Source organism: Acomys minous (assembly GCF_964271855.1).
Source record: "Acomys minous genome assembly, chromosome: 5".
In the NCBI taxonomy this organism is placed as follows: domain Eukaryota; kingdom Metazoa; phylum Chordata; class Mammalia; order Rodentia; family Muridae; genus Acomys; species Acomys minous.
In genome coordinates, this window is record NC_140494.1 from 121,481,449 (window position 1) to 121,506,915 (window position 25,467).

At 48.1% G+C, this 25,467-nt stretch overlaps 1 long non-coding RNA gene across 1 annotated transcript; it reads right to left on the minus strand.

The window, feature by feature from the left end:
* Positions 1-6,323: 6,323 nt before the first annotated feature.
* Positions 6,324-15,247, minus strand: LOC311597376. Its single transcript, XR_014779209.1, has 3 exons — positions 15,016-15,247; positions 12,541-12,650; positions 6,324-9,859 (listed from the first exon to the last, which is right to left on the minus strand). It is a non-coding gene; the product is annotated as an uncharacterized lncRNA (long non-coding RNA).
* Positions 15,248-25,467: the final 10,220 nt, after the last annotated feature.

The window sequence follows — 25,467 nt, forward strand, 5'->3', positions numbered from 1 at the left end:
CCTCCCCCTTCTCTCCTCTCCCCTCCCCTCCTCTCCCCTTCCCTCTCCTCCTCTCTTCTCTCCCCTCCCCTCCCCTCCTCTTCCCTCCCCTCTCCTCCTCTTCTATGGTCCCTTCTTTTTCTTCTCTCCTATTCCTCTCCTCTCTTTAGCCCTCTTCTTTTCTGCCCCCTCTGCCTTTTCTTTGCCTGAATGGCCATCTGAGTCCCCGATGCATCAATGTGACTGTGTTTCCACAGGCAGGTGTGTGTCTTGTTTAGTCACATTAAAAATAAATCGCTCGGCCACACACAGGCAATGCGTCAATCTGTTCCTTCCCTCAGCTTTCCAGGAACAGATTGCTCAAAACCAGACGACTGTTGTGTGCGATGCCAGCGAGGAGAGGCACGCAGTAGAGGGAACAAGCCCTCCTGAGCAGCCCTCCAGGCCTCCCATCCACTTGGAAAATGAGTCAGTCATGCCCACCAAATGGGGCCACGGCGGCATTCTTCAAGCCAAGGATGATGGGCTGTGGGAAGTTTGGAGGCGAACATTCAGCGCACACCCACTATGTGTCAGGTCTATCACATTTATTGATTTGTGTATGTTGAACCATCTTTGTTGTTTCTATGTTTGCTACTTTCTTATTTACTGTTCTAAAGCAGTTTATGGTTTACTGTGACCTTCTAGGCATTTCTATCTTTCTGTGACCTTCTAGGCATTTCTATCTTTCTGTGACCTTCTAGGCATTTCTATCTTTCTGTGACCTTCTAGGCATTTCTATCTTTCTGCTCTGTACATAGAACTTCTTCAGGCATCCTCCACAGTACTGAGTGGTCGTGGATTCTTTCACTCTGGGTTTAGCATGGGAAGTTCTTCCCCCTTCACTTATGAAGGAAGCTTTTGCTTAACAAAGTAATCTGGGTTGGTAGCCCTCGTATTTCTGAGCTTGAAATACATCATTCCATGCCTTCCTAGCTTTAAGAGTTTCCAGTGAAGAACTGGGGTCATGGCTAAGATACCCTGCCAGGAATTTCACTTTTGAGTATCACAGGTTTTGTTGTTGTTGTTGTTGTTGTTGTTGTTTGAAGCAGGTTCTCCTGTTGTCCAGACTGCCCTTGAACTGGTATGTAGTTGGGGATGACCTTGAACTTCTGATCCTCCTGCCTTTGCCTTCAACTCTTAAGGTGCTAGAATTACAGATGCGCCACCACACAAGGTCAGTTTATGCCATGCTATGGGCAGACCCCAGGGTTTCACGCGCACTAAGCAAGCTCTCTACCAACCAAGCTACACCTTCAGCCCAGGATCTCTGCTTCTGTAGACCTTCAGTCATCTTATGACCGTTCTTTTGGGTTAGATGAACTCTACCATGTTGGGCGGTTACTTAACCCTGGAGTCTCTTCACCTGCAAATGGGGTAGAAATTGATATAGCAGAGACAGTGCCTTTAAGCCAGACATCTTTTAAGTGGACCACTGAAAACAGCGGTGCGTGTGCTCTGCACTGCAGCACACATACCACCTTCCCGATCTCAAAAAGTTTATAATGTGTGTGTGTGTGTGTGTGTGTGTGTGTGTGTGTGTGTGTACATGTATGTGTGCATGTATATGGTGTAGACATATGTGCATTTTCCCATAGTTTTTTTCTCTACCTTATTATTTAAATTTTACTTTTTTGTTTTTGTTTGTTTATTTATTTTTCAAGACATTTATTTATCTTTCTGTGTAGCCCTGGCTCTTCTGGAACTCTCTCTGTCAACCAGGCTGGCCTTAAACTCACAGAGATCTGCTTGCATCTGCCTCCTGAGTGCTGGGATTAAAGGTGTGAACCACCACCACCTGGATATAATTTACATTTAATTGTGTGTGTGTGTGTGTGTATGTGTGTGTCAGAGGACAGCTTGTGGAAGTCAGTCCTCTCCTTTGACTGTGTGGGTTCTGGGATCTGAGCTCAGGTAGTCAGGCTTGCCTGTAGGTACCTGACTGGTCTCACCAATGTATTTTTTTAAGACAGGGTTCCTCACTGAAGCTAGAGTTCGCAATTGAACAGGACTGGCCCGGAAGCCTCCAGACCTGCCTGTCACTGCCCGTAGCTCCGGGGTTGCAGATGCACACTTCTACTCTTAGAGTTTTCTGTGGGTGCTAAGAACCTGAGCTCAGGTCCCCATGCTTACCCAGGAAACATACTCTTTCCTGCTGAGCCAGCTCCTCAGTCTTCAATTTAAAAATTCTTACAGGGTGTGGGGTGGTGGCAGCACTCCAAAGGCAGTGTGTGTGTGTGTGTGTGTGTGTGTGTGTGTGTTCTTGTTCTTGATAAAAATAGTTTAAGAGACAGCTTGGCTTTTGTAGAAAGCTTAGCATTCTAGAAACAAGCCAGCAGCCTCCACAGAATGTGACTCAGCAATTGTCAATAGGAAGTAAGGACTCTATGCTCTCTTCTTGTAACCCAGACCCCTTTCCCTTAGCCAAGACCTTCTCTGCATTTCTCTACCACCACCACCATCAAATCCTAGCAGGCTTGTGATTTGATTTTACTGTAAGAACTGATAGAAATGTCTATGGACCAGTTCTGAGCCTGCCCTAGGATGCTCTGGAGGCTTCTGGGTGCATGTTGGGGGATCCAAGAACCAATCTGGAAGAGGTTAGGTCTCTGGTCTGGATACCACACAGAAAGAACCCCATGAAAACGAGAAATCTGGAGAATGTGTGGAGAGGAGAGAGGAGACCAGCTGTCCTAGAGTCCTCGCTAAGGGCAGCTGCTGAACCTTCACCAAGAACTCCGTCATGCCAGTGTCCATCCTGGACACTCCGTGTAGTCCTGCCCTATGTGACCTAGGTCCCATTTGAATTCACATGAAAAGAACCGCCCTCTTGGATCCAAGTAAACATACATGTAAGACATGGTGAGCCTGTCTTTAGTCATTCTCCTTTCGAGGGGCATGTCACAACAGTGGACCAGTGAAATAGCGTTCACTGGTGCTGTGGTTAGGGTACACACACACACACACACACACACACACACACGAACATAGCAGCCCAATGAGCATGAGTTCAGAAGGGCAGAGCACACTCTCCAGGGCTGGATTTTGAAGGGCAATGCAGGCACGGCTTCAGAGACTAGCTGGTAGGGAGGGGCAGGAAACTGAGCAGATCAAGAAAAAGATGAGACACTTGCAAGTTTATTAGCTGGATGCCAAGCAATGGCCCTCAGGCTGAGCGTGGGGTCAGCTGGCAGAGCGTTTGCCTAGCATGCATGGAACCCTGGATTTATTTGATCAGCAGCGTGTGGCATAAACTGAAAATAGTGGCACACGCTTACAAGCCTAGCCCTTGAGAGGTGAAGGCAGCCGGAAGAGAGAATTCAGGTCATCTTTGGCCACATTCAGAGTTCAAAGCCAGTCTGAGCTGGAGCGATGACCTGCAGATTAAGTGGTCTTGCTGTTCGGCTCGAGAACCTGAGTTCAGTTCTCAGCCTTCATATCAGGCACCTCACAGCCTTCTGTAACTCCATACCTAGGGGATCTGACACCTCCTGTCACACATATATGCATAATTAAAAATAATAAAGATAAAACCATTTAAAATTGTACAGTGTACTTACTGAGGTGGTTTTGATTTGGAGGGGGGGGATTTTTGTTTAGTTGGGGTTTTTTTTTTGTTTATCTTTTTATTGATTCTTTGTGAATTTCGCATCATGCACCTCATTCCCACCCATTTCCTTATCCCTCCATATTTGACCTCTGCCCTTGCAACCTCCCCCCCAAAAGAAAACACAAAATAAAAATAATAAACACAAAATACAAAAATAAAAAAAAAAACCATCTCACCACGAAGGCTACAACGTTAGCCTTCTCACAGTACCCTTTGCCCAAACAGCTATATGAAACTGGCCCCTTCATGCACTTCAGCAGTTCATAGATGGTGTAGATGTTGGGGTGGGCCATTTCAAATCTTCCAGCATTTTGGGTAATAGCTGGCCCAGGTAATACCTGATTTGGTCAGTCTGCCAGCTCTCTTGCACTCACGCCATTGCGGCCATCTCTCCAGCACTGTTCTCACAAGGGCCAGGGCCAGCTCTTTGTTGCCCACACCCTCAGAGGCTGGCTTACCCAAACCCCCACCCTGAAACCAGGGCCAGCTCTACTGTGCTGCCCTGAAAGGTACGGAGCCAGCTCTGTTCATCCTCTGGGCATCAACATGGCGCCAGGCATCATCCCAGACCCCAGACATCTGCATGGCCGTTGGTAGTCATGTGCACCAGGGACATCAACAGAGCCCCATGCTGCTGCAGAACCACAGAACCAGACATGGGCCTTGGGAGCAGCATGGGCCAGGACCTCACCATGGCCTCAGGTGGCAGCGCAAGCTACTCACACCAGGCCGCTCACCACTACCCTCCCGTCTCCAGCTCCATTTCTCTTCATTTCATTGTGCACACGCTGCTCAGCTTCTCTTTCTCTCCTGCCTCTCATCTTCGGGTCCCCCAGGCTTCTGGGTATCTTCTGAGGGGGTCTGTTTGTTTGTTTGTTTGTTTTTAATGGGGCACCTGTAGTGTAATCTCAGAAAAGCTGGCTATTTCCTGACTTTTTCTCTCACCCAGCCCATCTGGTCTGATATGATTTGCTAGATGCTGCACAATCCCCTCGGGACCAAGTGCTGAGTGTGTCTGTGAAAGCAGAGTCTCTTTGGGTTGAGTGTCCTCTTAGCACCTGTTGGTGGTGGGTCTGGGGCTCCGTCTGGGAGGGATGCTGCAGCACCTGTTTGCAGAGAGTCCTTTTATGCCTCCCCTAGACAGCATGGGATTGGGGACCCTTATCCGGGCCCTTCCCAAACTGATGAGGACCAGACATAGAAGCAGCAGCCAAACTCAGAGCCAATTAGACGGTTAATGGCTCAGGCCTAGAGGACTGAAAGCCCATGCTACAGCAGCGAATGCCTTTCAAGTTTCCTCCCCTCCCACCCTTGTGCCTGGTGGAGCTTTGACACTCCCTAGCTGGGAGGATCTGGGTAACACTGGATAGGAGCCTCAAGGCAGGAATCCAGCAAGGCCAGGCCCACATCTGGCTCAAAGAACCATGACTACAGATGGGTGACATTCCTGAGGGGTAGCAAGGTCAGTGACAGATGCCCGGGCTCTGGGCGGAGAAAGGCACGTGACAGCATCTCCCTTAAAATCTTAGCTAAGTGTCTTAGTTTCTGTTTCTACCCAACTTACTCCATGTATAAGCTCAGCAAACACTGTTAATCCTGAGAATTGCAAGGAGAAAAGACCAAATCCAAGGTTATCTAATTAAAGCTGCACTGGCCAGCTGGCTGTCTCTCCCTAAATCGGGATTTGAGAAAGCAGCCTCTGCTGCTCTCTTGAGGTATCTTGTTTTGTTTTCCAAGATGGTTTCTCTATGTGGCCTTGGCTGTCCTGGAACTCACTCTGTACACCAGTCTGGCCTTGAATTCAACAAAGATCCGCTGTCTCTTCCTCCCCAGTACTGGGATCAAAGGCGTGCGCCACCAAAGCCCAGCTTGAAGCTCTTTTTATAGGAGAGATAAGTGCTCACCAGAGATGAGAGTTGGCTGTTATACATTGTTAAAAAGATACAGTGGGATGGAAGGAAGAAGGGCAAGGATATATGTCATGCAAACGGGGCCTCAAGTTTAGTGTAGGTTGAAAAACATGTTTTGCAGTTTACCTCAGATCTAAGAGACAGAAACTTATTCTTTTATTTTTTCCCCCTCAGAAACTTATTCTTAATTACAAATAGAATATTTAACTTTCAAGGACTTAACACAGGACAAACAGGAGCTTGTTCTTTATTGTAAGGATTTAACACAGGATTACCAACAGGAATCTTAACCTTCACAGGATAAAAAGGAACTTATTTTTAACTGTCTTAAGTACAAACAGAACCTTTAAGCTGCAAGGAATATTTTCCCTGTTTTGGCCTCCCAGTAACTTGCAAGGTATACTACTGTTTCTGATTTGGTTTCCCATCTCTCTCGACCCCCATACTGGAGATGGACCCAGGAGTTGTGCATGCTAAGCGAACAATCACTGCTGAACTGCATCTTCAGCCCTCTTTCCACTTTTTACTTGGAAACAGCATCTCAGGTTTCCCAGGTTAGTCTTGAATTCATTCTATGGCCCAGGCTGACCTTGAGCTTAATGAGTCTCCTGCCTTGGTGTCTGGAATACTAGGGTGGTGGATGTAAAGCACATCATGCCTGGCTCCCATAAATCCTCATTTTCTCATGGACACAGGTTGTTTCCAGTACGCTATCTCTGGCCAGTCTGAGAATCCCCTGAGGCTAGGTCATTACTTCCCCGTCATATGTCCTACCTACCCAGGTAACACTGACTCAGTGGTTCTGCCTGATCTTGAGTTTCATCTGCTGCCACCTTGAGAATGTGTTGTTGTTGATTGGACAATCCTAATAAGATTCACCTATGGGGTCTTGGCCGGCGTCTGTCTAACTCCATAATAACAGAGAAAGAAACCCACCCTCAAACTACATGGGCTCTGTCTTTGTTGCTGTTCTATTTCTGTGAGGAGGCACCATGACCAAGGTAACTTTTACAAGAAAGCATTTAATTGGCCACTTGCTTACAGTTTCAGAGGGTTAGTCCAGGACTGTCAATCACAGTAGGGAGCATGGAAACAGGCAGACAAGCATGACACTGGAGCAGTAGCTGAGATCTCACGTCTAATCTATAAGTTGCAGGCAGACAGAAGGAGAAAGAGTGGGCCTGGGGTGGGCTTTTGAAACCTCACAGCCCAACCCCAGTAACACATCTTCTCTGACAAGGCCACACCTCCTAATCCTTCCCAAACAGTTCTGCTAATTGGAAACCAAGAATTCAAACATATGCGCCTATGGGGAACATTCTTATTCAAACTGCCCTGAGTCTGTTTCCCTTCTCCCTTGCAGACCTAACCCTGACACAATCTGGGTGACCCTAGGTAATAAACAGTGACTCTAGTGCAGCCAACGTTCTGTTCTTCCCAGAGATAGAAAGTCACGAAGGATCTGAAGGGAACAGGAAGAAACAGATAAGGCTTTGCCACCTCTCTTGCTTCCTGTCTTGGCCAACATCTCCAGCATCTATAGCCATCCTATGGCCAGGAGACAGCCTCCTGGGGCACCACACCTAGGCCAAGGCTTCCCCGGCCTAGGCCACCTTCCTGTCCTCTGAGAGCAGGGAGGGACACTTTCATCATTGTAATGCCCACAGCTTCTAGAACAGTCTCTGGTATGTTGCCACCACTGCACAATCCTTTGCAGACTGAGTAATTGTCTGCATTGCTTAGGGCACAGTTAGTTGGGAGTCCCGTTGCTTACAAGTAAACTTGTTCTTAACAGTGTTTGTGGGGCCTGGGTTACATGGCAAGACCCTGCCCCTCAAAAACAAAGGGAAACCAAAACTAACCGCCCCCCCTTACAAAGACTCGGTAGCAACCACCAGCAAATGAAGGCACTGCAGTGAGTATGTTCCCACCTACCCAGCGCACATCCCCTTCCGGAGAACACACAAAACTGCGTAGTTCCCAGACACATCCGGATTTCAGCCATGCCTTGTGGGATCAAATCTACTGAGCCATGCAAAGTTCTCCCAAAGGGATAAGACACAGTCTCTTCCGAGCCAGGTATGAGTGATCATAGACGGAGCATGATTCAGGTTGTCCAGAGTGGAACGCTTACATGGTTCATATAGTCAGTGGAATACAGTCAATAATAGTCAATACAGGACAATAGAAAATTGCCAATCAGAGCATTTACCAACTATATTGATGGGGGCCATCAAGGAGGTGGTTACAGCACAGAGAAGACATTTCCGCCATTCGTTCTGGATGCTATTTAATGGCGTTCTCAGGTTTTAGGTTGGTGGAAGGCGGCAGTCTGCTAAGTGAACGTAGTTCAAACGTTGTCAATGGCCACAAAGACGTTAGTCAGAAATAGAGGTCAGCTGCTAATGAACTAAGATGATTTGACTCTCAATCCTCAACATTCTAACTCTCCACAATCAGGAAGTGCTAATCTGTCAGTTTGTACACTCTTCAATACAGATGTGGCTCCCCTCCCCCAGCCCCCGGGGGGGGGGGGAGGGGTTAGAGCACAGACCCTTGCTTTAAAAGCTTTCAGTGGGTTCTTACAGGTTAGAACACCTCAGCTTGACTTAAATCCTCATCACCACACTTACATTCTGTTTCTTAGGGTCTCCTGACTTAGTCTTAGCCATCCCCAAGATAGCTCTACTCTGCACATACAGGCCTTGGCCCATGCTGGGACCTATGTTCATTCATAGAGCCCCACCAGGCCCCTTGCCATTCCTAAGATGGTGGCATTCCACTCCTCCTCTAAGAGGGGACAGCTGGCCCTGCCCTGCCCTTGACCTTGGTGAGGCACTATGCTGGCATCAGTTTTCTGGGCTGGCACTGGTGTTGTGATACTGACACGGGGGCCTGTAATTTCTGTCTCACTAGAAGCCCAGGGCCATGATTTACTATGGTCCCCATTGCCTGGACCAGTGCTCATGGCTGCATGAATGACTCTCTAATGGAGAAGTGAGGGCTTTGGATGATGTCATAGGGATTCCGGGGAGGACGGGGAGAAGGGTTGGGTTGTGGGACAGCTGCTTTGCCAAGCCTTTCTGCTTCCTGTCCCTGAGGCTGTAGCATCTCCCCCTTGGAGTCACTACCACGCCATGTCCTCAGAGCCGAGACCTCTCCTGAGATGTTTTCTTGTTTATCTCTTCTGGAGGAGAAGGGCAGAGCCAGGAGAGCACAGGCCAGGGAAGTGCGGCTCACATTTGCTAAACAGGCAGATTTCCACAGCAATCAGGCGAGAAGAGAGCATGCATTACCCCTGGAATTCACAATGCAGGCTACAGGCTGGAGAGGCTCCCTGATGCTCTGCCTCCCACAGCTGGATTAGGAAAGACATCAGGAAGGATCACAGGCTGGTCCCTATGGACTCCACACCCCTAGAGGCTGCCTTTGCTGACTCCCCAGAGCCAGGTGTACTCTCTGGGAAAGGAAGTTGTTGATGAAGCCCCCAAATGTGGTTGGATCACCATGGGACTGAGGAGGGGGACATGCAAGATTTAGGGTCCATTCGGACCGCCCAGCTGAAGAGCTCCAGTGTACAAAAATTCCTGAATTACCATTGTCACTGAATTAACATCTGTCAAGTTCAGAGCGGACAGGGTCTGGAAGGATGATTGACAGCTACTGAGCACACAGGGCCCATGCACGCTCAATCACACTCATTGCGCTCCCACACTTAGACCTTTATCCACCCAGAAACCAAAGGTAAAACTCCAGAACTGGGGAGGTAGCTCAGTTAGCCGAGGGCTTGTTTAACATGCATGAGGTCCTGGCTTTGATACCCAGCACCAGGTAAAGCCAGGTATTGTGGGACCTGCCTGTAATTCCAGCACTCAGGAGGGGGCTAGGAGGGTCAGGAATTTAAGGTCTTCCTCAACTCCATAGTGAGTTTGAGGCCAGGCTGGACCATATGAGACTCTATCTTATAAAAAAATAATAATAAATAAATACATTAATAAACAAACTCCTGCAAATATTCTCTACCCTTCCTTGATGTGTCAGGCAAGGTGTTGCTATGTAGCCCAGATCCTCCTGCTGCCGCCTCCCAAGTTCTGGTGATTGACAAGTACACGCCACCGTGGCCTACACACCCCAGTGTTCTCCCAGCTTCCTGACATCATCACTGCCTCTCAGGAAGTAGATTCTGGGGTTTGCCTCCAGCTCCTGGCGCCTCCCTGGGATCACACTTCCTTCCGCGTGTTCTTTTATCACAGCACTTGCCCGGAGGAGCAGCACCATGCCTTTGTGTTTCCTTGGCTTCTGTCTGCTAACTCCGTAGGTTCTGGAACAATAAAGAAGACAGAATATAATAAAGAAGATGGTGATGACGACGAAGAGAAGAGGACAGCCAGTGTGTACTGAAACTCATTCTGTGCTGTCATGTCAACTTGACACAAGCTGGAGTCATTTGGGAAGAGGCACTTTCAATTAAGAAAATGCTTGCATCATATTGGCCTGTGAGCAAGCCTGTGGGGCATTTTTTGACTGATAATTGATGTGGGAGGGCTCAATCCATTGTGGGTGGAGCGACCTCTGGGCTGGTGGTTTTAGGTGTATAAGAAAGCAGGCTGAGCAAGCCTTGAGGAGCAAGCCAGTAAGCAGCACCCTTCCATGACCTCTGCATCAGCTCCTGCCTCCAGGTTCCTGCCTTGAGCTCCTTCCCTGCCTTCCCCTGATGAGAAATTAAAAGCTACACAATGAGATGAACCTTTTTTCTTCCCCTACTTGCTTTTGACCATGATGTTTTACCACGGCAATAAAGACCCCAGCTAAGATTCACTCTCTGCCAAGCATTACTTTAAGCACATTGTGTACACAGATGCTTTTCTCATTTATTCCCTTCCTGGGTTGAGCCACTGTTATCTCCTGTTTTACAGATGAGGAACCTCAGAGCAGGGATCTTGATTTTTCTGTCCACTATCGAACTCCAGCAGACAGACTCATCTATTTAATAACACCATAGTGACAAAAAAAAAAAAGCAGAAAGGGGCTGCGGCTCTGGGCCACTCAGTTGGCTCTGGCCCTCTGCCCACTTCTCCTTCCTATGTGCTTTTATTACAAATGTCTCTGTGAAGGATTTGTGTGTACATTAAAAGAAACCTGTTCCTGTCCCCAAGGAGATTAAAATCACAACTCAATATGCAGGGCTAACCTATACATCAAAATTATGATAAAGTAAGGTTTAACGTACGTAATAAAATTATAAGGGGGAAAAAAACCCTCACGTGCTCTCCTGATCTTGTTTTTGTCTATTCGGGGTGCACCCGATATGCTGAGCCTGGATTCAGGGTGAGCATGTTTTAGGGCTCCATCTGGTCAGATGAGGTCATGTTTACCTATCTCCCTCAGTGGAGTCAAGGGGTGCAGGTTCCAGACTGAGCTCCTACTGGCCTCATCTTGCTCCTATTTTGAGCCTGGGTTAGAGTAGGACTTGTGGGGACTCCAGCCTGTGAAAGAAAGCAACATTTTCTCTGACCCCTGGGCTAACTGTCTCTTTTTTGCGTGTCCACTCGGTCTCCTTCCTCGGTGGCAGCTAGCAGGTAGCCCAAGGCTCCTGGCCTGCTTGCTCATGCAGTGGCTGTCTGCTGACACCACAGATCGCCGGCCCCGGTGTTCTGCCGTGTGATTGATGGGGTCGCTCTTGTTCTCGGTCCCGGAGAGCACCTCTGAATAATAACTTGGCAAAATCGTTCTCTTTTTCCGCTTCCCTATTTCTGACTCATTTGCTCTTTGTAAGTCATCCATCTCTTTTGAGCTAAAAGGAGGAGGGAGAGACACATGGAGGAGGGCGAGGTTGCAACAGAGGAAAGGGACCATGAGTGCCACCCGCTCATTTTTCAGAGAGGGAGTTAGGGTAGCTGTCACCGGCATCTCCAGTCTGGGGACTCAAAGGTAGCATGTACCTCTGCAGGCAGGCCAGATTTTCAAATGGAACCAGATCCCTTGCTCTGGAACCAAAGTGACTGTGGGAGGTGGAGGTGAGGGAGGTGGAGGTGAGGGAGGGGAAGATGTGGGAGGTGAGGGGTGGGAGGTGGAGGTGAGGGAGGGGCAGGTGTGGGAGGTGGAGGTGAGGGAGGGGCAGGTGTGGGAGGTGAGGTGTGGGAGATACGGGGGTGGGAGGTGTGAGAGGTGGGGCATCTGAAATTGCATCATGCCGGATTTGGTCCCCTGTGTCCAGAACTTCCTCTCTACACCCACCCATGATCCCTGCAGGCTTTTCAGGCCAGCCTCAGGCTTTCGTGGACCTATCATTTTAATATTTAGATCATTTAGGCCTGGGCCTAAAGATAAAGAAGAATACCCCCATATCCGGGCATTACTCGTCCCCCTATACACTGGTTGGCTCACCCCTTGGCCACTGTCTGAAATACGTTCACTTGAGCACTTGGGATCTCCTGTCTCTGTATAGAGCGAATGCACAAATGAAGCTATGAGTGCCCTTGGGTATGTGTGTGGAGGCCAGCTGGCAATGTCACAGGTCTTCCTCTGTCTCTCTCCATCTTATTTTTGGTGACATGGTTCCTCACTGAACCTGGAAATAGTTCAGATAGTCTGATTGGTCAATAAACTCCAGGGATCTTCTGTTTTCACTCCCGCTGCTCCCCAGTGCAGTGGGGGACAGGTGTACCCCATCATATACAGCTTTTTACTCATGCACGCATGCTTGCCTAGCAGTGATATTACCCACTGAGCTATCTCCCCAGTGAGATCTCCGGTGACGTTACAGCCAATCTCTGCATTTATTTACTTTCTTTTTTTTTTTTTTTTAAACCTGTATAAGCCATGCATCAATACATGGATTTAAAATATTACCATGAGCAACACATACCTGGTTGAAGTCTTTTTAAGGCTTATTTTTTTTATTTATGTGTGTCTTAGTTAGGGTTTCTATTGCTGTGAAGAGACACTGTGACCATGGCAACTCTTATAAAGGAAAACATTTAATTTGGGGGGCTGGCTTACAGTTTCAGAGGTTTTTGTTCGTTGCCGTCATGGCGGGGAGCACAGAGGCATGCAGGCAGACATGGTGCTGGAGAAGGAGCTGAGAGTTCTACATCTGGATCTGCAGGCAGCTGGAAGAGAGACTGTCACTCAGCCAGGCTGGAGCATCTGAAACCGCAAAGCCCACCCCCAATGACACACTTCCTCTAATAGGGTCACACTGCCAACAAGGCCACACCCCCTAATAATGCCACTCCTGATGATCCTGTGGGGGGGACGTTTTTTGATTCAAATGATTACAATGTGTATGTCAGGAGTGTGTGTGGTTGTGCCCACAGAGGCCAGAAGAGGGCATAGGATCCCCTGGAGCTGGAGCTACAGGCTTTGTGACCTGCCTGCTGTGGGTGCTGGGAACCAAACTCTGGTCCTCCGGAGGAACAGTGAACGCTCATAACTGTTGAGCATCTCCCAGGATTTCGGGAGCTCAGGTGAAAGCAGAGTGTGGGAACAGAGAGTACCCTTGGCAGCTGGCTGGGATGGAGCCTTGATACAGGAGTGTGAGCTAGCCTGCCAGATGCTCCATTGCTTCTGTAGGGCCTAGGGGTCAAGGCCATGGGAGAAGGACGCCCTGAGTAAGGCCTGGCCACTGGGCTGGAGTCCCTGTGGGTGAGAGAGTCATGTAGGAGTGGAAAAGAAGGGAAGGAGAAAGGGAAGAGGAAGGGAGGAGAGTGCATGTGGAGGTCAGAGAACGTTCCAGAGGAGTTGGGTCTCTCTTCTCCCCATCTGGGTCCTGGGGTAGCACCTAGGTAAGTGTTGGTGGTAAATGCCTTTACCTGCCAGGCCATCTCACCGGGCTATCAGTTATTTTTCTGTCATTTGAATAAGTGTGTCAGGAGCTGGGTGTGGTGGCGCACGCCTTTAACACTAGCACTCGGGAGGTAGAGGCAGGCAGATGGATCTCTGAGTTCGAGACCAGCCTGGTCTACAAAGAGAGTCCAGGACAGCCAAAGCTACCCAGAGAAACCCTGTCTCGCAACAAACAAACAAACAAACAAACAAAAAAACAAAAAAAGCCAATAGGTGTGTCAGATAGTCTTTTAAAACAGGATGCTCTGCTTCACAAGACCAACAGGGCCAACTAACCAGGGCCCAGAGGGTCCTCCTGAGACTGAAGTACCAACCAAGGACCTTGTACGGACTGGACCTAGGTCCCCTACAAAGATGTAGCCGATGGGCAGCTCAGGCTTCATGTGGGTCCCCTAGTTAGGGGAGCAGGGGCTGTCTCTGACATGGGCTCTCTTGCCAGCTTTTCAATTACTTGCCCCTGGAGGAACTGCCTTGCCAGGCCACGGGGAGGAGGATACTCTCAGTCCTCATGCGACTTGATGGGCTGGGGTGGATGGGAAGAGGGGTTCCCCTTTCCTGAAGAATAGGGAAGGAGAATGGGGAAGAGGGAGGGGGCTATGACCAGGATGTAAATAATCAAAATTTAAAATTTAAAAAGAATAAGGTGAAAAACCCATAATGTTCTATTTGAGTTTCTCTTTCTTCCTTTCTTTTTTTTTTTTCTTTTTTTTTTTTTTTTTTTTTTTGGTTTTTTGAGACAGGGTTTCTCTGTGTAGCCTTGGCTGTCCTGGACTCACTTTGTAGGCCAGGCTAGCCTCGAACTCACAGCGATCCGCCTGCCTCTGCCTCCCGAGTGCTGGGATTAAAGGCGTGCGCCACCACGCCCGGCTTCTTTTTTTCTTTCTTAATGTATTCATCTAAACAACCCTCGAACATTTTCTTAAGGCAGATTCTCATGTAGCCCAGTTTAGCCTTGAACTCACTATGTTAGCTGAGGCCAGCCTTAAATTCCTGATCTGTCTCCTTCACATCCAACTGCTGTATTACAGGCATGTGCCACTACATCTGGCCAGGAAAAAAAAAAACAAAAACAAACAAACAAAAAACCTTCAAACTTCACAGAGGGAAAGAAAGTTTAAAAAAAAAAAAAAGCCAAAATCCTTCCCTGCAAAGCAAGCAGATATAACCGCTGCATTTCTGTGAATCCTTTTAGAAATGGCACCCACATTTCAGCACATGCATTAATTCGTTCCCTCTGTAGATCATAAAGTGAGGGCTCCGAGAGGTCCAGCCACCACAGACTAGGGACAAACCCTGCCAGTCAGGTGTTTATGCAGGGCAGGTGTCTGCTGCTGTCTCCAACCCCGCCCCATTCTCAGTCTTGTCTGCCAGGCTGCTGCCACCTCTCCGTAAAGCTTGTGCCACCTCTCCCACGAGTGTCCCCTGACTCCTCACGCATTAGCAAACTGTACTTGTACAGCTGCCGGGCTGACTACCTAATCGTTTGGTTTTGCTAATGCCTGCTGTCTGTCAGAGCTCAAGTCAGAGCAGAATGGCTTTGGCAGTCCCTCAGCCCCCTGTGTTTGCACTCCTGTTCTCTAAATTCCAACTGACAGTTTGATGCGCGGCTTTCCTTTCAGGAGCACTTACATCTCAGCGCTCCCTTGCTCTGGTGACACTGACGCCCAGGTTAGGCCCGCTTCCACCACACTTGTGCTTAGGTCTCAGGGCCGCAGGACAGACCCTGGGGAGCTCACAGCTTGATGTGGGGGAGCACAGGTACACCCAGACAATCCAGCAGTGTGGAGACTGAGCCTGGGGGTGCTGCCTGGGGCAGAGACGCTATACCGAGGTGCCATCCTTCCTGCTCCTCTTTCATTCCCTTCCTTAGGAACTCTCCTCTCTGCTCGCCAAGGGCAGCCTCCTGAGATCCCTGGTTCTATAGCGCCCTCTGGTGGCGACTGGAGTCTGCCTGCAGAGAAAGCGCTTTTGGATTACCGGGGAGGGGGCGTGGGTGGAGTAGGACCCTCAAATTTTCTGATCAAGTTCTTTCACCAATGGCCAGTGTCTTAGTTCCTTCCCTGGTTACTTTTATGCCAACTTGACACAAATTACATTTATTTTGGAAGAGGGACTCGCACGAGTAAAGTGCCTTCGTGATATTAGCCTATACACACATGTCGGGGGACATTTTCTTGACTACTGACTGATGTGGGAGAACCTAGCCCACTGTCTGTTACGCCACCTCTGGGCTGGTGGTGTTGGGTTGTATTTTTTTTTTAAAAGCAAGGTGCGGGGAGCAAGCCAGTAAGCGGCACCCCTGCATGGCCTCTGCTTTAGTCCCCGACTCTCCTCTCGGTCCTGCCCTGACTTTCTTTGGTGACACACTGTGAGGTAGAACTGTAAGATGGAATAAATAAACTCTTTTCTTCCCAAAGTGTTTTATTACAGCAATAGAAACATAACTAAGATGGTTGCTTTTCCTGTTGTAGTGATTAAAAACAAAAACAAAAACAAAAACAAAACACCCTACAAGAAACGACTTGTAGAAGGAAGTCTATTCTGGCTCACAGTTTGAGGTCTCGTCCATCACAGAAGGTGAGAAAATTCACAGCAGAGGGAGCCTGAAGCATCCGGTCAAACTGCAGGGTACTCAGTCAAGAAGCAGAGTGCTTCAGCTGTCTGGGCCTCCTCTCCTGTCTCCCATCTCTCGCCTCGCCCCAGGATAAGTGGGATTGCAGATATGTGCTACCATGTCTGGCTTTGTGTGGGCTCTAGGGGTCCAAATTTAGGTTGGTGCTTTTACTTAGCGGTCCACCTCCCATTACTGGAGGTTGAGCGTGACTCTGAGGAAGGCCTCAGCACCAGGTCTGAAGCTGCTTTCTTTCTCCCAGCTCCAGCAGACGAGGCTTCGTGGAGTGAGACCTTCCCTCCCTTCGGCTCCCCCCTCCCTGGCACCACACCTGTGATCATGGGGCGCGGTTAGCCCAGATCCCAGTGGTGGACGGGCAGATTGCCAGGGTGGGTGAGCTGTAGTCTAAGTCCCAGGCTTAGGCTGGATTCCTAGGCACAGAAAGGTTCTGTCTTCTTCGTCTAGATTCTCGAAGGAGGATCAATAATAGTGAGGGGAAGCCGGGCGTGGTGGCGCGCGCCTTTAATCCCAGTGCTCTGGCGGCAGAGGCAGGCGGGTCTCCATGAGTTCAAAGCCAGCCTGGTCTACAAAGTGAGTCTGGGACAGCCACGGCTACCCAGAGAAACCCTGTCTCAAAAAACCAAAAATAAAAAAATAAAAAAAATAGTGAGTGGAGACAGGAGTTTAAAGAGGGTGAGAGACCAAGACAGACAGACAGACACGATGGAGGCGTGGGAGGGAGAGACCATCCCAGATGTGCATCACAGATATGCCCGGGCTTTGGCTATAAAATGAATATCACACCCTGGGTGCCATGCTTGTATTTCTTGTTTCAACCTTGGACTCCCAGCCTCCACTGTGCCCTGCAGGCTGCAGGGCTCCAGATGCCTTTACCTCAGTTCAGAAAGACTTCTACTCGGTGTACTCCAAAGCCCCATGGTAGGGCCTGTCTTCTCTTTCTTGGAAGTGCTGGGGTCAAAGCGCATTCTAAGCAAGCACTCTACCAGCCCCAACATCTCACTCAATCCTCACAAGCACTCTACTGGTAGAGGATAGAATTGTCCATATTTTCCAAGGAAGGACGCTGAGGAAGAGGAGGAAGTACATGTCCGACATTTTATACGTCTCTAAGGACAGAATACAGATTCAGACTCGGGGTAAATAACCTCAAACTGGGGAAATTGAAAGTTAAAAAGCACCAGTTCTTTCGTACAAACCTCGGCGCATAATTAAAGTTAAGATCAGAGGCTATGCGTTTCAGCTGTGATTAATAAGAAAGCTCACAAGAAATTCGATGTAATGAAGCTGTTGGCTCAAGTGGCTTGGGGAGTGCGAGGCTCCGGGTCTGCTGCTACCCTCTGTTTATTCCGATCAGGGCGGAGCAAGCCGCGGGTATTCAAATGCCGGCAGCTAGGCCTTTTAAATCCCATCGGAGCCTTTGCTTCTGGCTTGCAGTTACAAAGTGGGGTTTCTAATGGATTCATATACGTAGAAGCACGCAGAGCAAATCCAGCGCCCTGCAAATATTTGCTGTGGTTGTTATTTACCAGAAAGGGCAGCGCTTCCCTGCAATATCCTAAGGTTTATCTCCCAAACGCTGCTTGCTGGAGTTGAAGCCTTTGGGTGTTTGTTATTGAAAATGACATCTGTTTGACTGTTTCTTGTAGGAAACTGTGTCTGTTTACTTGAACTTATAAGCTGTGTTTATCAAAGGAATTTGAATCCACTCATGACAATCTTGTGATTAATTAAAAAGCCACAGAGAATCTGTTTCCAATGAACTCCACCAGTCTAGACACACACACACACACACACACACACACATACACACATACACACAAATTCTCTTCCAAATGCTCTCAAGAATATCAAAGCAGGGGCTGGGAGATGGCTCAGCAGGTACAAGCCCTTGCCACCAAGCCTGATGACCTGAGTTCGGTTCCTGGGACCCACGTGGCAGGAGAAAACCAACTCCTGAAAGTTGTCTTCTGCCCCCCATGTGTACACTATGGCTCATGCACACACAAAATAAATAAAGTGCAATAAAACAATATTTTAAAAGGTACTGCGAGGCCAGTCATGGTGGCACACAGCTTTAATCCCAGCACTCGGGAGGCAGAGGCAGGCAGGTTGCTGTGAGTTCGAGGCCAGCCTGGTCTACAAAGCGAGTCTAGGACAGCCAAGGCTACACAGAGAAACCCTGTCTCAAGCTTGGACCCAGCCAGATGAAGACATGGTATCCTGGCTGGGGTTAATATTTGTGCTGGCTGGTTAGTTTTGTGTCAACCTGACACATCTAGAGTTATCTGAAAGAAAAGAACCTCAGTTGAGAAAAGGACTTCATAAGATCTGGCTGTAGGCATTTTTTTTTTCTTTTTTAAGTTTTTATTGATTCTTTGTGAATTTTACATCATGCATTCCGGTCCCATTCATCCTCCCTATCCCCTCATACCTGCACTTCGTCCTTGCAACACCCCCTCCAAAGAACACACACACACACACACACACACACACACACACACACACACACACACAAATAAAAAACAAAACAAAAATCTCACTGTGGCAGCTGTAGTATGTCACAGTGTGTCCACGGTATATCCCTCTGTCCACACATCTTCACTTGCAAATATTCATTGCAATGAGTCATTGGTCTGGTTCAAGAGCTCTGGCTTCTGTGACACCATCAATATTGGATCCTCACCAGGCCTCTTCCATGTTAACCTGTTGTTGGCCTGTGTCATGGAAATCCTGCAGCTTTGGGACAGCAGGACTGGCCCAATCACATGTCCCAAATGTTTGAAGATGATATAGATTTTGGGGTTGACCAACTCAGAGCCCTGGATTTGGACCTGGTTGGTAGCTGAACCCGGTCACTGCCAGACTGAGCTCTCCAGCCCTGCTCCCACTAGGCCACCCAATGCCATCAACAGCAGGTAGGGCCAGCTCTCCTGCTCTCATCATGCCTTTGGGGCAGGCTCAACCCGCACCCACAACTCCAGAACCAGCCCCCCCCTACCCCCACCCCCCGGCTCCCAAATGGTTGCAGCCTTCAAGGGGCTAAACCAGCTCTCCTGTTCTCACACCTGTGAGGCTGGCTCATGTAGGCATTTTCTTAATTAGTGATCGACAAGGGAGGGCCCAGATCACTGTGGGTGGTGCTATGCCCGGGTGGGTGATCCTGGGTTCTGGAAAAAATCAGGCTGAGCAAGCCATGAGGAGCAAGCCAACAAACAGCACTCCTCAATGGTCTCTGCGTCAGCTCCTGCCTCCAGGTTTCTGCCCTGTTTGAGTTCCTGTCTTGACTTCCTTTGATGATGAACTGTGATGCGGACATATAAGCTGAATAAACCCTTTCCTTCCCAGCTTGCTTTTGGTCATGGTGTTTCGTCGAAGGAAGAGTAACCCTAACTAGGATGCTATTGTTACGATGGAACACTGTGACCAAAAGCAACTTGACAAGGAAACCCTTATTTATGCTTATGCTTTATGTGTCACTGTTTGTCATCCAAGGAAGTCAGGACAGGAAGTCACACAGGACAGGAACCTGGAGGCAGGAGCTGATGCAGAGGCCATGGAGGGGGTGCTGCTTACTGGATTGCTCCTCATGGCTTGCTCAGCCTGCTTTTTTATAGCACCCAGAAGCACCATCCCAGGCATGGCCCCACTCACAATAGGTTGGGCCCTCCCCTATCAATTACTAATTAAGAAAATGCCCTACAGGCTTGCCTACAGACTGGGATGACCTTATAGAGAGGCATTTCTCACCCCCCCCCCTTTTTTTTTTAGGTTTTTAGAAACAGGGTTTCTCTGTGTAACAGGCCTGGCCTTCAACTCATAGAGATCCACCTACCTCTGCCTCCTGAGTGCTGGGATTTCAGGTGTGCACCATTGTGCCCAGCCAGAGGCATTTTCTTAATTACAGTTCCTTCCTCTGGAAGACTGAAGCTTGTGTCATGTTGACATAAAACTAGGCAGCACACACAGCAGCAGAAACAATCCAGAATGGAGGGGAGCCAAGAGCGAGAGTGCATGCAGGCACCAGAGAGGGGGATGCCCCTGAGGTAAGGGCAAGCAACCTAACATGTACGTACTCGAAATAGCAGAGAGGGGGAAGAAGAAAGAAAAACACCAAAAAGAAAACGAGAGTTTTCTAGAGTTGATGGAAACTATGTGTAACATATCCAAGAAGTTCAACCAACACAGAAAGCAAGAGGCATTTTCAAAGGACAAGGAGCCCGAGAGATGCTCAGTGGGTAAAGTGCTGGCCACACGAGCATGGGGCTCTGTATTGGAATCCCAGCACTTACATGAAGAAGCCAGGCATGGTGCAATGTGCTTGTAATCCTAGTACTGCGGAGTAGGAGACACCTAAGTGATGAGTCCAGGTTCAGTGAGAGAATCTGCCTCCAAAATAAGGTAGGCACGCCTGGGGAGATGGCTCAGTGGTTAAGGGCACTGACTGATCTTCCAGAGACCCAGGTTCAAATCCCAGCACCCACATGGCAGCTCACAACTGTCTGTAACTCCATGATCTGACAATCACACAGACATACGCGCACTCAAAACACCAGTGGGCACAAAATAAAGATAAATAAATTTTTTTAATTATAAAAAAAATAAATAAAAAATTAGGTGGGCAATGATAGAGAAAGACACTCAAGATCTACCTCCAGCCTCCAGGCACACACAGGGACACATGTACACACAAAGCCAAACCACCAAATCAAAGGTCGCCGTAACAAAACTAGTGACGGTGGTAAAAACATCTTTAGTGGTAAGGAAAGAAATACATTTTATATGGAGAACCTTGTTAGAAACCATGCAAGCAGAAGTCCATGGAGAGACATCTTTAAGGTAACAAAAGGAAAAAGCATTGACAGTGGTGACACTATCATTTAAAAACCTAGGTGAGGCCAAGATCCACTTAACGGACGCGTCAGCTGCAGCACGTTAGGCTTGAAGTGAGATGCGAGGGAAGCCATGTGAGCATGCCCGAGCCGGATGGCTCAAACAGTGCAGCTCCCCAGAAGTGGTGAGCATGTGCAAAAAGAAAAGATGTAATTTTTTTTTCTAGCTTTAAATCTCTTTTGAAAAGACAACTGAGGGGCTGGGGAGATGGCTCAGTGGTTAAAAGTGGGTACTGCTCTTGCAAAGGACCAGGGTTCAGCTCCCTGCTCAAGTACCCATGTTAGGTAGAATATAATCACCTTGTCTTAGTTAGGGTTTCCATTATTGCTGTGAAGAGACGCCATGACCACGGCAACTCTTACAAAAGAAAACGTTTCATTGGGCCTGGTTCACAGTTTCAGAGGTTTAGTGTATTATCAACATGGCGGGAAGCATGGCGGCACGCAGGCAGACATGGTGCTGGAGAAGGAGCTGAGAGTTCTACATCTTGACCTGCAGGAAGCAGCAGAAGACTGTGTGCCACAAAGCTACCTTGAGTATGGGAGACCTCAAAGCCCACCCCCACAAGGCCACACGTCCTAATAATGCCACTCCCTATGGACCAAGCATAGGGGCCATTTCTACTCAGATGCCCTCTTCTGGCCTCTGTGGCACCTGCACTCAAGTGCACACCCTCCTGCCCCACCTCATACACATATTACACATAATTAAAAATAAAATATTTTTTAAAAGATAATTGTTTAGTAACAGTGTACCACAGGGTTTGTTACATGTTTAAAAGCAGAATATTTGACAACCAAAGCATGAAGGCTAAGAGAGAAAAGGAAAGCAGAGCACGGTGAAGGCTCTTCTCAGGCAACAGGGTCACAGGGCTGGAAGACAGGCCACAGGCTGTTCAAGGCGTGTGTTTGACCCAAGAGCAACCACTAAAACCATTGAATGAAGCAATAACGTTTATAACTCCATGATGGAGACAAACGATGTCATAAAAACATACAACTAACTTTGAGTAAACAGGAAAGGAGAGAAAAGGCAAGATACTGGACAGATGGAAAAATCAAGCCAAGGTGGGCAGGGTGGAGAGAGGCCTCAGGGGCCAAGAGAACTTACTGTCTTGCAGAGGACCTTGGTTTGGTTTCCAGTACTCACATGATGACTTCCAACTGCCCCTAACTACGGCTCCAGGGAAGTCAATGCCCTCTCCTGACCTCCTCGGGCTTCTGTACACACTTGGTGATCATAAACTCGTGCAGATGCATACACATGCATATAAATTTTTAAAATAATAATCTGGAGAGCTGGCTTAGTAAATGAGAGTGCTTGCCGGGTAAGTGTGAGGACCTGAGTTAGGGCCCCCAGAGCCCACATAAAAACCTGGGTATGGCTGCACATAAGCCTGTGACACAAACACTGTAGGGGGTGGATCCAGGAGGATTGCTGGGGGCGAGGGGTTGCTGGCCATCCCTCCTAGCTCCAAGCTCAGTGAGATCACCTTTCTCAAGGGTATTAGGTGTCGGGTCCCGGCCCGCTGTAAAAATCGAATCAGGGTTCATCTGAAAGAGGGAGTGGGGATTGAAAGCAGGATACAGAAACGCGAGAAATAATGAATCAAGTCAGGAAATTTCTGATCAAGATTCGCTTTATTGCTGACTAGCAGGAACATATATAGGGCAAGGTCAATAGGCTCTCACTCACCCTAGCCCCTGGGCAAGAATACAACAGCCTAAATCGCTCCCTGTAGAATTCTCTGAGTAGTTCCCTGTAAGAACTTCCTAGATCCTCTAGGTGGTTCCAAGTTGGGATGTCCCTACTTCTTTCAAAGGTAAATAGTCCAAGGATAGCCTAGAACACAAGACATCATGGTGAGGTAAAGGTCAGCAACTCGAAGGTCACAGCATACAGCCTAAGCACAGGATTTCTGACATGGCAGAATTTGGCATGGCTTCTTCTTACAATTAGGTGGAGAGAAACAGCGGGACCCCTTATTTGTGTACAGGTGCACACACACACATACACACACATACATACATACATACGTACACGCACACATACCCCATTTAGATTTCAGTACAATTATATCGATAAATATCTTGAACATAAATAGACTCAGAGCACAAATTGGAAGGCATAAATTGTATGTTCTTTCTCTATAATTTGAATTGAAAATCAATAATAGAAAGACATCTGGATAATTCTAAGCATTTGGAAGCCAAACATGCTTCTAAACAGTCTATAATAGAAGAAGACATAACACAAGAAATTAGAGCCAGGTGTGATGGCTTTCAGGTGCAATCCCAGTACTCAGAGTGTGAGGCCAGCCTGGGCTACATAATGAGTTCCCAGTCAGACTAGGCTAAAAAAACAAAACAAAAACAAACAACAACAACAACAACAAAAAACAAAACAAAACCAAAAACCCTGATATCCAACCAAAGAAGAAAAAAAAATTAGAAAATATTTTGAGCTGACGGATAGTGAGAGATGCAGCATAATAAAAGCCGGTGTTAGATTATGACAGTATTGCTCAGAAAAGTGCGTTAGATGTCTATATTATAAAAGAAAGGTTTTATTTCATTTTTAACTGGGGGGGGGGGGGGGAAGGGTGTGCATGCAAGGACTGGTGTCCAAGGAGGCCAGAAGAGGGAAAGTCCCAGGCTGCTTTGGCTTCTCTCAGAACCACAAAGATGGCCAGCCTCGGTGACACTTGTCCCTGAGCAGCAGCAGCAGCCTGGCCACAGCTCCCCTCACAGCTAGCACAGAGGACATTCCTCTGATGTTCATGGCTGTGGGACTCTGCTGGATAAAGTCGAAGCCTGACTTCTCCGGATATCCGTTTCCCTCTCGATCTGTGAATGCGGACTCCCATTTCTCAGCGGGGTTCTCACCCTACCTGATCTGGTAAACCCAGATCTTGTAAAGGGTATCACGTAGTCCTAAATGAAAAAAAAAAAAAATACAGGCCTGACCCTTTCCTGATAAGGATCTTTAACAAGCACAGGGAATTCCCGGAAGTACCCCACTCGGTGCTGAGATCCTAGGACCCAGCAAATGACTCTCGACTGTACCCAGGAGTCACCCATCACACATAGGGTAATTAAGTACTGTTTTCTCCTTGTGATAGGACATCATGCTATCTACTGTAAACAAGGCACACCACAGTAGACAACCAAAGAGCTGTGACACTTTTTAGGTCTTGTGGGGCCCCTGAGTCTCCACTAACTAGTGAGAGCTGCGGTCTCATTTTGAAAAGAGTCAATTGTAACACCCGGTGTGGGAACTCATTTCCAGCCTCCCACCAGAGAAGCTGGGAACCTGGCTTTGTGCCCAAGCCACAAGCCTCACCCCCAAAGCACTGTAGCCGCCCCTGAGTGACACATGAAGCCTATGATCTCAAGGTCCATCTGGTCTCATCCAGAAGCAAGCAGCACCCGGACCAACCTACTGGACACAGAAGGGCACATGGCAACCTATAAGTCCCTAGGATTTTTCTTCACTTTGTAAACAAGAAACTCAACTCAAAGATGTTACATAACTTACGAAGGCCACCAGATGGCGTCAGAATCCAACTGAGATGCGCATCCGGGTGCATGTCTAGATGATGCATTCTTTAGAATGTAATATGCTGAACGTGTGAATGTATGCACACAGATCATATATGCTATAACATGTGTGTACGTATATATACACACTTTAACACATCGGTGTATATGTACGTTTTAGTGTATTTGTGTGTCTGTTCTATCTGTGCTTTAGAGGATGTGTATATACATAAATAGCACACATGCTTTTATAGTGTGTGTGTGTGTGTGTGTGTGTGTGTGTGTGTGTGTATAAAATAGATATTAGGGAGAGCAAGTCAGACAGCTCCCTGGGCTGCAGGTGGGCTTTTCACCAAGACTGACCTGTGCAGAATCATTTCTTTGGTCTCTTGTTGGTGCCTTATCTGGGGTCCCCAGGAAAAGCCACACAACAGGAACAAAGCAGCAACTCTGGGCCACACTGGGGCACAACAGAAGGAAGGCACCCAGGGCCTGAATAGAAGACAGAGGAGGGGAGAGGCATGGTTGGCGTATCGAGGCAGCACTGGGGTTTACCTGGTATGGTGGCTTGTATAAGAGTGGCCCCCCAAAAAATAAATAAAAATAAAAAATAAAAAGCCTATTAAAAAAAAAGAGTGGCCCCCATAGGCTCATAGGTTTGAATGCTTAGACTCCAAGGAGTGGTCTATTTAAAAGGACTAGGAGGTGTGGCCTTGCTGGAGGAAGTGTGTCTCTTGGTGTGGACTTTGAGGTTTCAAAAGCCCAAACCAGACCCAATGTCTCTCTCTTCCTGCTGCCTGTGGATCCGGATGTAGAACACCCAGTGATTCTCCAGCATCGAAGTCTGGCGTTTCCTTATAGCCAACTGAGCTCAGTCTATGATGACAGACTTCCTTTCTCAGCAGGGGGTTCTCTCTTTTCCTGATCTGGGGATCCCCAGGGATCACATAGCCCTCAGGGAAGATTACAGGCTGATAGAACCTGTTCAGCAAGCACCTGAGGTTTCCTGGAAATACCTCA